Source organism: Protopterus annectens, chromosome 13.part0, assembly GCF_019279795.1.
Source record: "Protopterus annectens isolate FY-2018-M chromosome 13.part0, PAN1.0, whole genome shotgun sequence".
NCBI lineage: Eukaryota > Metazoa > Chordata > Ceratodontiformes > Protopteridae > Protopterus > Protopterus annectens.
Genome location: NC_056747.1, coordinates 516142863 through 516156565, shown reverse-complemented (window position 1 = coordinate 516156565; position 13703 = coordinate 516142863). Strand labels below are relative to the sequence as shown.

General features: G+C 41.5%; 1 protein-coding gene across 2 annotated transcripts in view; it reads right to left on the bottom strand.

Moving 5' to 3' along the window:
- The window catches only part of CLIP2 (CAP-Gly domain containing linker protein 2), a 1185433-nt gene that overhangs the window by 475070 nt on the left and 696660 nt on the right, over window positions 1-13703 (bottom strand). The window lies entirely within an intron of this gene.

The window sequence follows — 13703 nt, the reverse complement described above, 5'->3', positions numbered from 1 at the left end:
CTCTTTCACTGCTTTTTTACAACAGTCTTCTGTTTAAGTTGCGTTCTGCATAGGACTGCTTCCTATACAATGGTCTACTGCTTAACAGAAACATTTTTGCTACATTTAGGAAATGTATGGTGAAGCAACTGTTTCACTGTTTGTATAGTCTTATCCTTCTTCCTCCAGTCTTTTAAACACTTTTTGTGAGGGTAGGGGGGTTCAAACAAAATGTCCTTGTGGGATCTAAACAAAAGGTCCATGCCCAAAGGAGCAATGAGGAGCTGTCTTTTTAAATTAACTGTCAAAGACTGGATTATCATTTTTGTGTGCCTGTAGATCACTGTACCAAAGGAAGCTGTCAAAGACTGGATTATCATTTTTGTGTGCCTTTAGATTACTGTACCAAAGGAAGCTGGCTTGTTGCAGTGATTTATAGCAGTGATTTACAAAGTCAAAGCCACGTTTTATTGCATGTTTAATGTCCTTAATGGCAGTCTACAACAGTCTATGAAATCCTTCTTAAAAGGCTTTATCCTGAATCTCTTCCATCATATCTTCCACTTACATAAGGATAGCTACCTAGTATTGAAACACATTGGCTTGTCAGTTAATATCTCTTATTCCCAAACTAGAAGAGGTATGCCAAGCATGCAGCTATTCTCACTACTTCTCTCTCCGAAGACAAATCTTGACTTCACTGTCTCAATAATTCTGACAAAAACTACACAGCAGAGTTTCAAAACTTTCTTCTGTTACAGGAGTTAGGGAACACCACTGTGGTGCCCTATCTACTTTAAAATGGTAATATTAAGCTGTGACCGCACAATCTCCAAAATCTCCACTGCATATGTTAATACTCTACAATCCATGCAGGCATTTAACTAGACTGCGATATGATTCTCAATAATCACTCAGGACTGCAGATGAGCATATGCTAAATATGCCCAGATCACTTAAATGTTCCTGTGATACTGTCTCCAGTAATACAACCCCAAGGCTGTGGAATTCTCCCTTTTTTAATTTCCCCAAATATTTAGGGTTTCTAAAAATATGACCCTGAATCAGCTTCTCTCTCTCATCATACTTTTTGATAACCTCTGCTGCAGAGGGTCCAAAAACTAAATATCTATCCAACTTCATTTTTGACATCTTCTGGAGGCAACAGCCCTGGAAGCAGTATATACAGAGATTCATAAACATATTTCAAATAAGTAGTGACCCAAGAAATAGAAGTAACTAAACTACAAAAAGCAGATTTTTCCCTCACAAGAGGAAACTGCAGTCAAAACATTCCTCATACTTTCACAAATAGGCAGTAAAAACTTTAATATATGAGCCTGACAGTTCAAAATTCTAAAAATCAAAGTTGAAGAAGCATAAACTTTTCCCCAAACTTATCAAAAGCTTTACCATCCTTGTCAGAAGGAGACGAATTAGAATTAGCAAAATGCTTGGCAACAGCTGGATTAACTAAGGCTACAGCTGTTGGGTCAGGTCTGGGATTACTGTATAAAAATTTGAGAGACTGAGGAACTTTGTACATTATTATATCTGCTATCTTAGGGGCAGCAAGTTGGCTGTCAGGAAAAGCACAGGCTGTGACAAACACATCCAGCAATGCTGACAGCACAGGGGGGTGGGCTGGATGAGAGTTCTGGAAATTCCATTTGTAGTAAATCATAATATTTTCTAAGGGACTGAGAAACCTCTGTGTTCTCTCACTGGAAACAATGATTTATTCTGGAAATAGTCTCAGAGAAAGAGGAAACCCTCACAAAGACTTTCAGATAGCATACTCTCCTTATTGGTTGAATCAGAAATGTGAGGAGAAAAGACTGTATCTGTCCCTTCACATTCTCCTACAGATTCCAAATCTTGAATGTCTTCAGGGAAAGCGGAATCCAATTTTCTTTTCCAAAAACTACCTTAAAAGAAGGGTCAACACAGCCTGCACTAGACCCTGAATCAAGCCTAATAAATTACTCCAGTCCAGAGAGGCACAGAAGAAGCTAAATGTTTAGTTTGCTGTATCTTTATGGCAAGAAAGTTAGAGTAAACAGACCTAGCATTTTCAGCAACAGCAAGAGCATTCCCATTGATAGGCACAACATTCTGGGTAAGCAGGTGCACATTCTCTGCCCTTTCTCCCAAGACCAACATGAGTGGTTCTCCCTTGCCGACTGATGAGACCCAAATAGCCACAGAGGATGTGGCTAACCCCTGGTCCATGGTGGGTATATGGACAAAACCAGAGGGATCCAAAGAAAAAGAAGAGTGGTCTGAGGAAACAGACAGCTTTACGGATGTGGCAAATTACTAGCCTGCTTTGATAGCAAAGGCTGCTTATTTAACTTTTTCTTTTTATGGCTGGAAGAAGGTCCGACTGAGGGACCACTAGTTTGTTTCCTGGTCAAGCTGAAAAAGACACGCTTCCTGGGGAAGCTTAGCAGCAATAGTTGGCAAAATAGATAATTAGCAAAAAAGTAACTTTCCCCCATAAAAAAAAAACATAGGAAAAAAGTACTTTAAAAACTTTCCTCAGCTCCAAAAAGTAAAATAAACACAGTTTCCCCACAGAAGAAAAGCATTTTTAAACAACCTCTAACAACTTCACCACAAAAGTAAAAAACTGTTACCACTGAAAAGTGCATAAAAGTGAAGAGGCAGTCAATGAAAATACTTTCTCCTAGTTTAAAAGCAGTTGTTTCACACAAAAACCTAGTTTAAACAATTTTAAAAGTAATGTGGAAGTTTTTTCCACCAAAGGGAACTTATCTGTCCAATAATGGAACATCTTTAGCTGAGCGTACATCAGTAAATGCCCACAGAGGATTTCTCTTCTCGGCAGCAGGAAAACTCTGAAGGGCTTGGCACCCAGACCTATCTTTTTAGTCAGCTCAGCTTGAGCTAACTAATTATTTGGCTGTATGGAAAGTGCCCAGAAGCTTTGGAAGTTGGCCATCTGTTACATCCTATGAAGGATATAGCTGTATAGCTAGTCTACTGCAGCAGTGATCAATATGAAGAAAATACAGTTGTGTCCCACATACTACAGATCAGTGCTGCAATAACAATTCTTGGGTCTTTCTGCAATGTAGAAGTCCATGTCCATTCCAATTTTCATAGTCTTTGTATCATCCCTAGCCGATAGATATCTGAAGACCAATGTCTGGATGTCAGGGTATAAGAACGGTGTATGTCATTGCCATCTTCAAGTTTTTCTAAGCAGTGAACAAGCAACCTGATGCCTGAGGAAAGCACAACCTCCCCCAGATGTCAGAATTTCAGTGAGAAGCAGGAAGATCACTGGAGGCAGAAAGGGGATGATGGAGATAACAGAACTATCCGCAGAGAAAAGTGGTCAGCAGAAATAGGGGTTGGAGGGTGTGGGTATGTAATGCAACACTGATCTACTTGAGAATCGACAATTACGGTAAGTGGGACACAACTATTCTATATTCTTCATAGTCTGTGTTACAGTACTTATTCTTGGGAGGACTCCCAAAGTCAACAGATGGGTGTTAGGGCACCTGCATGACCCTAGGAAATAATGTTTTGCAGGATGGCAGCAGTGAAACCTGCCCCAAGTCTGCAGACATTGCACAGGTTATAGTGTTTTGTAAAGGTGTGCACTAAGTTTCATGTGGCTGCCACTAGGATAGCTTGAGTAGGGGCTCCTTTAATTAAAGCTGTGGTAGTTGTCCCATGCCTGGTGGGCTGGGCTTTAATATGCCCAGGTAGAATTTATCCATGGTAGAAGTAACAGAACTTAATGCAGTTCGCTATCTATTTGGAAATGGTTTGTTTGGAGACAGGTCAGCCCGGTTTACCTGCTGTGAAAAAACCACCAGTAATTGCTCTAATCTGTTAGGGGGTTTTGTTCTGTCTAGATAGTACCTTATTTGTCCGTGTACATCCAGAGAATGAAGGGCTTTCTCTGCCCGGCTCTGTGGATTTGGGAAGAAGACTGGCAGGTGGACAGCCTGGTTTAGAGTACATTCTGATACCACCTTAGGTATGAAAGATAGGTTTGTTCTAAGGGTTACACTATCCTTGTGAATACTAGTTAAATGTTCTTTATACATGAGGGCTTGTAGATCTGAGACCCTCCCTGCTGCTATGGCAGCTACAAAGGAAAGTGGTCTTCCAAGGGAGTATCTTTAGAAAGGCAGTAGCAACTGGGTCAAAGACACCAGTTGCCACCGCCTTTCTGCTAGAGCACATAATTTAGATCCCAGGTAGGAATAGGGTTCTTTCTCAGTGGTCTCAAGTGAATTACCCCTTTTAGGAAAAGTTTCATGTGGTGATGTGAGAAGATAGGTGGAGAACAGTGCAGGCAAGCTGAGATGACAAATGTAGCACTTTAATAATGCTGGAGTGGGAAAGTCCTTGTCTAAACAGGCCTGAAACGTACTTCAAGACTGAGTTGATGTCTGCCTGAGAAGGGTTGGTGCTCTTGCTGTGGCACCAGTTGGAAAATATCTTCCAATTTGCAAAGTATGCTTTCCTGGTATTGGGTTTCCTTGCCTACTTTAGTATGGAAAGCACGTCCTTGAGATAGGTGACATTCCTTGGTGTCAAAACCCAATCCTCCAGGCTGTTAACCTGAGTGCAGCTAGGTGAAGATGGAGCAGATCCCTTGGCTTGACTGAGGACATTTACTTGCTGCAGTAGAGTGCAGAATCTTCCCTTGCTAAGGGTCACCTCGGCCAGAAGGGGGACACTAAAATCATGCTGGGTCTGACCATCTTAACTTTTACAGTACCAAGGGGATCAGAGGCAAAGGCAGGAATGCATACAGAAACAAGTTTGTCCATCTGAAAGAGCAAGCATATATTTTCCAAGTCCCTGTCTGATGAATTCTGAAGCAGAACTTTTGAAGTTGTCTGTTCTGGTAAGAGGCAAACAGGTCTACTGAGGGGAACCCCCACTGTAGAGTTAGGTCCAGGAACAAGCTATGTCTAAACTATCTGAGATGATGGTGTTGCTTCTGATAAAGATAGGCTCACTCCTGGGTTCTGCAGCATGGTGTTCTTTCACCATAGCAGCTTCTTCTTCAGGCATGGAAGGAGAAGCAATACGGTATCCAGGGGATGGCAATGCTGGTCCCAAGAATTTTTTAGGAACCACTGAAGTTTTTTCATGTGGAATCATAAGAGTGCAGGATGAAATGTAACCCAGAATCTACAGAAATTCCATTGTTGAGATGTGTTGTTTTGGTAGCAGGTACATAAGAAAGTTTCTCAGGAAAGATATCTTGTCGTGGAAAGTAAGGCTTTCTGCTGAGCAGGATCTATGAGGGTTCCCAGAAAGAGGATCCTTGTTTAAGGAATGGTTTGTGACTTTTGAAGATTTAAGGTGAGACCCAACTTCTGAAAGCAGTCTATGGTGATCTGCAAGGTATCTAGGGCCTCAGCTTTAGATTTTCCCTGAATGAGACAGTCATCTAAGTAGAGGTAAATATGAACTCCCAGAGTTCTGTAATGCACTATCAGAGCAGCTAAATATTTTGTGAAAACTCTGGGAGCAGTGGACAGCCCAAATGGTAAAACACAGAATTGGAAATGAGAGTTTGTTGCTACAAAACTTAAGTATTTTCTGTGACTGTCTGCTATGGGGACATGGAGGTAAGCATCTTTTAGGTCTAGAGTGATCATGAAGGCACTTTGAAAGAACATGGGAAGTAATATTTTTAAAGGAAGCATTTTGAATTTTGGGATATTAAGAAACTTGCTTAGTTTTGAAAGGTCCAAGATGGGCTTCCAGGTGCCCTCATTTTATGGAACTAGAAAGATCCTTGAGTAGAAGTCCTTTCATGCCTGATCTGGAGGAACAGGCTGAATGGATCCCTAGTGAAGTAGTTCCCTGAGCATAGGTTGTAGGAGGCTCTCCTGTTGTTATGGAGGTTTTGGAATGCCTAAGAAGGGTGGCTGTAGTATCCCCATTCTATGATGTTGAGGACCCATTGGTTCCTGGTGATGATTTTCCATTAATTTAGGAAGAAGCAGAGTCTTCCGGCCAGAGGTTTGGAAGGGAGGGTGGGTAGTGGTTTGAGTGGATGGGGTTGAAAATAGTCACAGCTGGTCTCTGGGTTGTGTTGGCTCTTTGGAGCTCCTCGTTCTGTATGATTGTTTTGGTTGACATTTCCTGGACTGTCTGGGTCTCTTCCACAGGTAGACACATCCCCTTGTCTTATCTAGGGGAAAAGGAAAAAGCCTCTAGAGTGATCTGCCACCATAATTCTCTGTAGTCAGTATATTCTTCCCATAGACCACCTCGACCATCCTTTATCTTTTCCAAAACAAAGAATAAATAAGCATTTGTACAAGTTAATTTGTGCTTATACACAGCATTAGTTCTTCTTACTTTTTAATAATTTCTTATATATTGTTTTAGCATTTTTTATACACATGTTCATACATAAAAAATGGGCTTATTATAGGAAAGGATGTTATGTGTACACATTTATTGGCAGTTTAAGTGGTTTTAATTAAACAAAGTACATTGTGATTGGTCAATTTATTAAGACAAACTAGTATAAATGTAACCTAGATTTAGTGGAAAGCCCACATCTGATGAAGTTCATACTAAATGAAAACGTACTTGTAACAATGCGTTAATGGTGTATTTTACTTTTCAATAAACTTTTGGTGGTGAAACCGGGCTGTTCGTTGCTTTATTGCTTCACCTTTGGAGGCTTCTTGGTGATTTACTGGTTTTATATCAAAGCTGTTCTTGGATTTTACTTTGGTTACCTTGAATACATGTCATTTTCCCTGCATAGAACTTTGAGATCTTTAACTTCAAGGTGAAAAGTGACTGAAGTATGTGGAAGAAAGTTTTACAGTTTAGGCATACACATTTTCACTTACTACTGACACCAAAAATTGCACTTGGATTTGTTGGTATCCCCAACACTCTTCGTATGCTTTCAGATTTGTTTTAGTTACATTTTATTATTTTTGTAGCTAAGTACTAGATGTAATTACTAATAGACAGGCACATAAAATAGTTAATGTACAAGAGTGAAACATTTTTAAAGTAGCAAACTTTTGCAGTAGGGTATACCAGTGTGGTGAAGGTATGCATCCTTTCCAGCAAGCAGTAATCTGCAGTCTGCTGGAATATTAAAGTGTATATTAATGCCCCAAAACTTGTACCTATCCAAATATGGTCCCATAGACATGAAACAGGAAGCTAGAATGTTTCAGAGAACGCTTTGAAAACAAAGACATTTTGGTTTAAAAAGCAAGTGAGCAGCATCTCTCATGCAAAGCAGACGGTAGTTAACAAGATGAATAAAATAAGTTGTTCTTTACTGGTTAAGACAGTGTTAGACAAACATGATTCAGAATGTAATGCACATATCTGAGTATGGTAATTACCTGTCAAGCACAGGACTGAAAACTTATCGGCAACAGTTAAAAGAAACCAAATTTTCTTTTCTGGTGGAAGTTAGGCTCAGGGCTCGGACACATGGAAATAGTGAAGGTGGCTGGCATAGTTGTCATCTCTTCCTCATGCTCAACTTATGACATTTGGCATTAGCCCCCTGCTCATCCACTGCATCTGCTACTGGTCATTGTTTGGGGGAGGAGGAAATGATATCACTTTCAAGCAAGTCATATTTAGGTGAAAGGAATATTGACACCCTACTTAAGATTTTGGATATCTCCATTGTCAGTTTTTCATGAGCCAGATTATTTTACTTAGATTATATGGCAGATATTTTTGTTTAACATTTGTTTGAATTTAATCTATTTTGAAACGTAATTTCTTATAAAGCACTATAATAAAAGTGGAGTTGAGCTGAGCCAATATTTCACCAGCTTCTGTCACTTTAACTAAATGTATATCAACTGCTCATCTATAATAATAACATTTATGATGAAGTCTGAAAAGAAAACATCAGTTCAAATTATAAAAATAAAATATGAGGTCAACTTTTCCTTTTTATACATTTAGATAGTGCAAATCTCAATTCTTTAAGTTTTTAGTCTACATGACATTCTATTTAAATGAATTTAGGGATTTTTCAGAATTTTCCATTTATGCATATTTTCGTTAAACACAGACCCTAAGATGAAAAATCTCTTATACGTCAAGAGTATCTGTTTTCGTCCATCAATGTTTAATAACTGTGCATTTGCTTCTGTAACACTAAGTTCATTATTGCGCCTTTTTGTGATGAGATTGCATAATCAGACAATAGAAGAATGTACACAGTTTTGTTAGCTCTGCCCTTTCTGATAGGGGGTGGAAACAGGCTACTTCTTCCCTCACTTGATTTATATGAAGTTTTGATTAAATACAATAGGTTCATTGATAGGTACTAGGCTATCAGCCCAATGGCCTAAGTAAGCCTAGCCAACAAGATTCCCTGGCTTACGCCACCTAAGAAAGTTATTTTCCTGTGCCCCTGTCAAGCAGAGACACAGAAGTGATCCCCAGGATGTATTTCCTATTTCCCATCCACTCATCAAGATTTTTCTTGAGGCGTGCTAATGAGGAACTTTGCTTGACACAGATGGGTAGCTTGTTCCAGAGTATGGGAAGTCTTTGGGACAGGAGTCTATCCCTCCAGCATGTCCTGTTTATTGTGGTGACAAGGTTTAGGTCCCTAGAGCATGTAGCTCGGAGAGATTGGGATTTCTTTAGGTGTAGCATGTCCATCAGCTCTGGGTATGACAAAGCTTTATATGTTAGGCAGAGATCACCTTGGAGTAGGTCATATGCTATGGATTAAAGCTGGAGTTTTTTGAGACGGTCAGTGTAGGTCATCTGTTTGAGGCCAGTAATACTCTTTGTGAGGTACTTCTGTGGCCTTTCCAGCTGCTGCAGAAGTCTTGTGAGGTACATTCCAAAAGGGGCATTGTAGTCTATAATGGGTCTAATGAGTGTCGAGTAGAGGAGAACAATGACCTCTTTTTTCTTGGATGACAACCCTTTTGTGATGAGGTGTGCCACACAGAAGGATTTCCTGACTACTGTGGCGATGTGATTATCAAAGGAGAGACTACTGTCCACCTGGGTCCCAAGGTCTCTTATCACACATTTGGCGTTAAGTAGACTGCCGCCTACATGGTAGTTCATGGGTACAGAGTTTTCACCAAAGGTGATGACAATGCACTTTTTGGCATTGAGCTTGAGGCCATGACTCTGACACCAGGCATCTGTCACAGTGAGGCCCTTCTGTAGGATGTCCACATCACTTGGGGACTAGACTATGGCTCCTAGTTTGCAGTCTTCTGCGAACTTCGTTAGCCAAAGGCCTTCTGTGTAAGCCTGTACTTCAGAGAAGTAGATACCAAACAGGAGAGGTCCCAGGACTGAACCTTGTGGTACTCCACTTGTCACTGGTTTGAAGTTAGATTTGGAGTCTGCAACTTTTACGGTGTGGGTTCTGTCAGTGAGCCAGTTGGCAACCCATCTTGTGACGTAGGGATTTATACCTAGTTTAGTGAGTTTAGCTATAATTCCAGAATGGGGGATGGTGTCGAAAGCCTTGGCGAGGTCAAGATAGGCTGTGTGAACCACCTTACCCTCATCTTCGGCTTTGGTGACTGCCTCAAAGAAGTCATTCCAGTTCAGGAGGCATGATCTGCCTTTCGCAAACCCAAACTGGGTGAGGTCCAGAGTTTAGAGGTTACCAATGTCTTTGTTTATGAGTTCCATGATGATACGTTCCATGGCCTTACAGACCAGGCTCATCAGGTTAATAGGACGATAGTTCCTGGGATCAGTGGTGGTTCCCCCTTGTGGAGTGGGATAACTGTTGCTGTGCGCCATTCAGTGGGCACAAAGCCTGAACTGGGGCTATGATTGAACATGGTGCTTAGGCGGGGAGCCAGTTCGTTCTGAAGTTCTTGTAAAATGCAGCCTGGGATGTTGTCCGGTCCCATGGATGCTGTGTTTTTGGCTTTGGAGAGTGCAGCTTTTACCTGTGTAGTTGTGATTACAGGGACTCTGCATTCTTTCTGTATAGATATGGGCCCTTTAGGGGGTGAGAGGGGGTTAATGTTAGCACTGAACCTATCTGCCAGGATGTTGGCAATATCAGTTGGCTCTGTAATTTTCATGCCGTTGTGCTGTAATTCAGAGCAGATCTGGGTGTTGCCATTGAGATTCTTAACATAGCTACAAGAATGCTTTGTGGTTGTCCCTAGAATCAGTGGCAATTTTGTTTTCGTAGCTAGCTTTGGAGGATCTTATAAGGGATCATAGCTTCTTTTCTTACTGAGGCTGACCAGGGAGCTCCTCCACTCATAGGATTTTACTCTCTTTTGCAACAGTTTCTTCCTTCTGTTGTAGAGTTTGTTTATGGCAGGGGACCACCAGATTGGCTTCCTTTTTTTGGAGGATAGCGTCTTGGTTCTGTTTGGGATAGCACGATCCATGCACTTGTGTAAGTGCTTATAGAGTGCATTTGTGTAGGATTCAGCAGTCGTAACTGTATTGTCCATCTGCATGGGTGTCATGAAGTTTGCCACTTCTGTCTTAAGAAGCATGAAGTTGGCTTTGGAGAAATTGTTTACCGTAGTTTCCTTAATGGGGGGTGGGGGGGATGTGGATATCTAGTGTGATTAGCTTATGGTCAGATCTGACCAACGAGGAGTTAACTTCAGGTGTAGAACACCAGTCACTCATGTTGGTAATGACTAGGTCTAGGATATTGCTGCCCCTGGTGGGCGTGTGGATAAATTGATCCAGGGTATTGGAATTTATGAATTCCAGAAAGCGTTGAGCGAAGGAGTTGGTACATGAGTAGTCTTCGCAGTTAATGGTGGGGTAGTTGAAATCGCCCATTATTGGGGTGTTTGTTTGAACCCTAATATTTTCCAGTATATCTAGAAAAGAGGAGTGGGAATCCTGGGGCATGGTGGGGGATCTGTAGCAAGCTATAATTTGGATTGCAGTTTTGCCCAGAGTTAGTTGTACTTGGATAACCTCGGATGCATTATGCTGAGCAACTAGCCTGGAGGTGTGGCTATCCTTAATGAATATGGACACACCTCTGTCTCTGGTGTTTCCAGGTTAGATGGCCGAAAGGTGTGGTATGAGTTATAGCCTAGAAATGCAGGGGTGCTCTCTGGAGCCTTGAACCAGGTCTCAGTCACTGCACAGATATCGATGTTCTCCATTTTAAGGAGTGCCTCGAGGGAGTGCATTTTGATATTTAGACATCTAGCATTGAGTAGCATTACCCTCAGGTTTTGCTTACCTGTTCCTGTTACGGTGGTGAATTTGTCATTTTAACTTTGCCTAAAAAAGGCACTATGGGGCGGTAACAGCCTTAGCCAGTATCCGGAATCCCAGGGGTGACAGGTGCAGGCCATCTCTGGCAAAGCATCGTTGTCACCAACCATGTCATCCCAGGCAGACAGATACTGGATCCCCTTAGAATGACACCAAAAGCTTAGCCAAGTGTTGAAGTCAATCAATTTGTCCTTGTACTGCGGTATCATTCTGGGTGATGGCAGGATGCTACTCAGGGCTAGGGTCATACCTGCTTGGGCTACAAGATCGGAGAGCTCTTCAATGTCTCTTTTCATGTAGTCCAGGGAGGTATGTCTCAGGTCATTCACATCAACATGGACAATGACAAAGTCATATTTGTACTTGTTGTGGAGTGACCTGAGTGCGTGGGTTATGTGGCGGATCCTGGCACCCGACAGGCAGCTAACAGTAACCTTCTCCTTGTTTAGCCTGGTGAGTGGGACATCGGTGTGCCTGACTTTTGAGTCACCTATGACTAGTGTGTTGGGTACGTTGTTTTGCCTTATGGGCTGTGGCTGAGTGGCACACTGAGTCTGTGGGCTATGTGTCATCTGGGTTGTGTTGGGGGTGGAGGTTGCTTGCATTTCTGCTTTGGAGGTCTGTGCTGCTTGAGCAGATTATTATTGAGAGCCTCTGCGAATTTTTTTGTGTTTCTATGTTTGGATTTTGGTGATGTAGGTTTAGTGGGACTATGTGATGAGTGTGGTGTGGTGCAAGCGTTTACCTTCTGCTCCTGGCTGTCAAGTTCAGTCTTGGTTGGAGAGAGCTTTACCTCCAGTTTGGCTAGATAAGTGCATCTCTCACACGTTGTAGTGTTGGGTGGTAGGAGGAGAGGGTTTTCTGTGTACGAGTCAATTGCTACACTGCCTCATGATGCCCAGATTCATCAGATAGACAGGAGAGAACACTGAGAGCTGACCCTTGGACATGCCTGAATAAAAAACTATTTTCCTCTCGACAAGTGAGGAAATTGAGTACAAGAGCAGTTTTTCTCTAAGCAAGTGAGGAAAGCAATACAAAAACTGTTTTCCTCTAGGTAATGAGGAAGGTTGAGTGCTGTAGTAATTTGTAGCTTATTTAGTGCTTACAACAAGTTCTGAACAAGTGCTGAGCACGAATAAGCAAATCCAAGTGCTAAAACTAAGAATCTGTATCTGAACTAGACTAGTTACAGGAAAGAAACAAATCCAAATGTGGGCTTTTAAATCAGAACGTTGAGAGAGATGGAAAAATTGCCCAAACGGCCAATAACTACAATTTCTAGGCCAGAACCACTCGTTATGTGGTAGACAGGTTACTTAGTGCTTACCACTCCCACTAATAAGCTAGAAGGCTTCCCTCCAACACAGAAAGACTTGGGGGGGGGGCTCAGGAGCTTACAAACAGTCCTGCATACAGCAAATCTGTATCTGGACTAGACTAGTTACAGGAAGGGGGGAAACAAGTGCAAATGCGGACTTTTAAATCAGGCAGTTGAGAGAGATGGAAAAACTGCCCAAACGGCCAATAACTACAATGTTGGGGCCAGAAACCACTCCTTATGTGGTAGATAGGTTACCTAGTGCTTACCACTCCCACTGATAAGCTAGCAGGCTTCCCTCCAACACAGATAGGCTTGGAGGGGGGCTCAGAAGCTTACACACAGTTCTGGATATAGCAAATCTGTATCTGGACTAGACTAGTTACAGGAAAGGCAGGAAACAAACGTAATTTTTTTGTTACAGTTAAGCAGAACACAGGCAGATTCTAGCAAATTTTTTTTTTTTTTTTGTAAAGGAAAGGGAGAGAGGAGAAGCAGAAGATAATTGAAGGTTAGGAAACTAAGTGGGTTGGCCTTCTCAAATGTTCTCTCTGTATTCGGTAGAATGAGCTAATGACACTAGACTGGCAGGAGTGTCCTACATCAAATTTACAGTAGGGGCGGGTAACTGCAAAGCCAACAAGTATAACAACAAGACACCAACAGGCAGGGAGGGTGGGAAACAATACTATAGCTACTAGCCTTCACTCTTTTAGACAGTAAATACTACAGAAATGTTTATCACAGTAGAACAGCAGTGAGCCACAAAATGAAAGTTTTAAACAGATAAAGTAGCAATGAGACTCTACAGAATGCTTTTAACTGCAAAGAAATCAGCTATATGATACACTCCTTGCCAGGACATCAGAACAAACAAATAGGTGCTTAACAAGTAGGGAAAATTTCCCGTTAATACCTTTCACACAGTGAAACTAGCCAAAAAGCTTTACAAACAGTGTGACAGTAAAAACCTTATTTATCAGGCCCTGTAAGGCAGACAATTTTAGTTTAATTGTGTAGATCAGTTAATAGCAATAAAATACAGTAAAAAGTATGCAGCAGGCAGTACAAAGTGCTATACATACACACACACACATATATATATATATATATATATATATATATATATATATATATATATTTT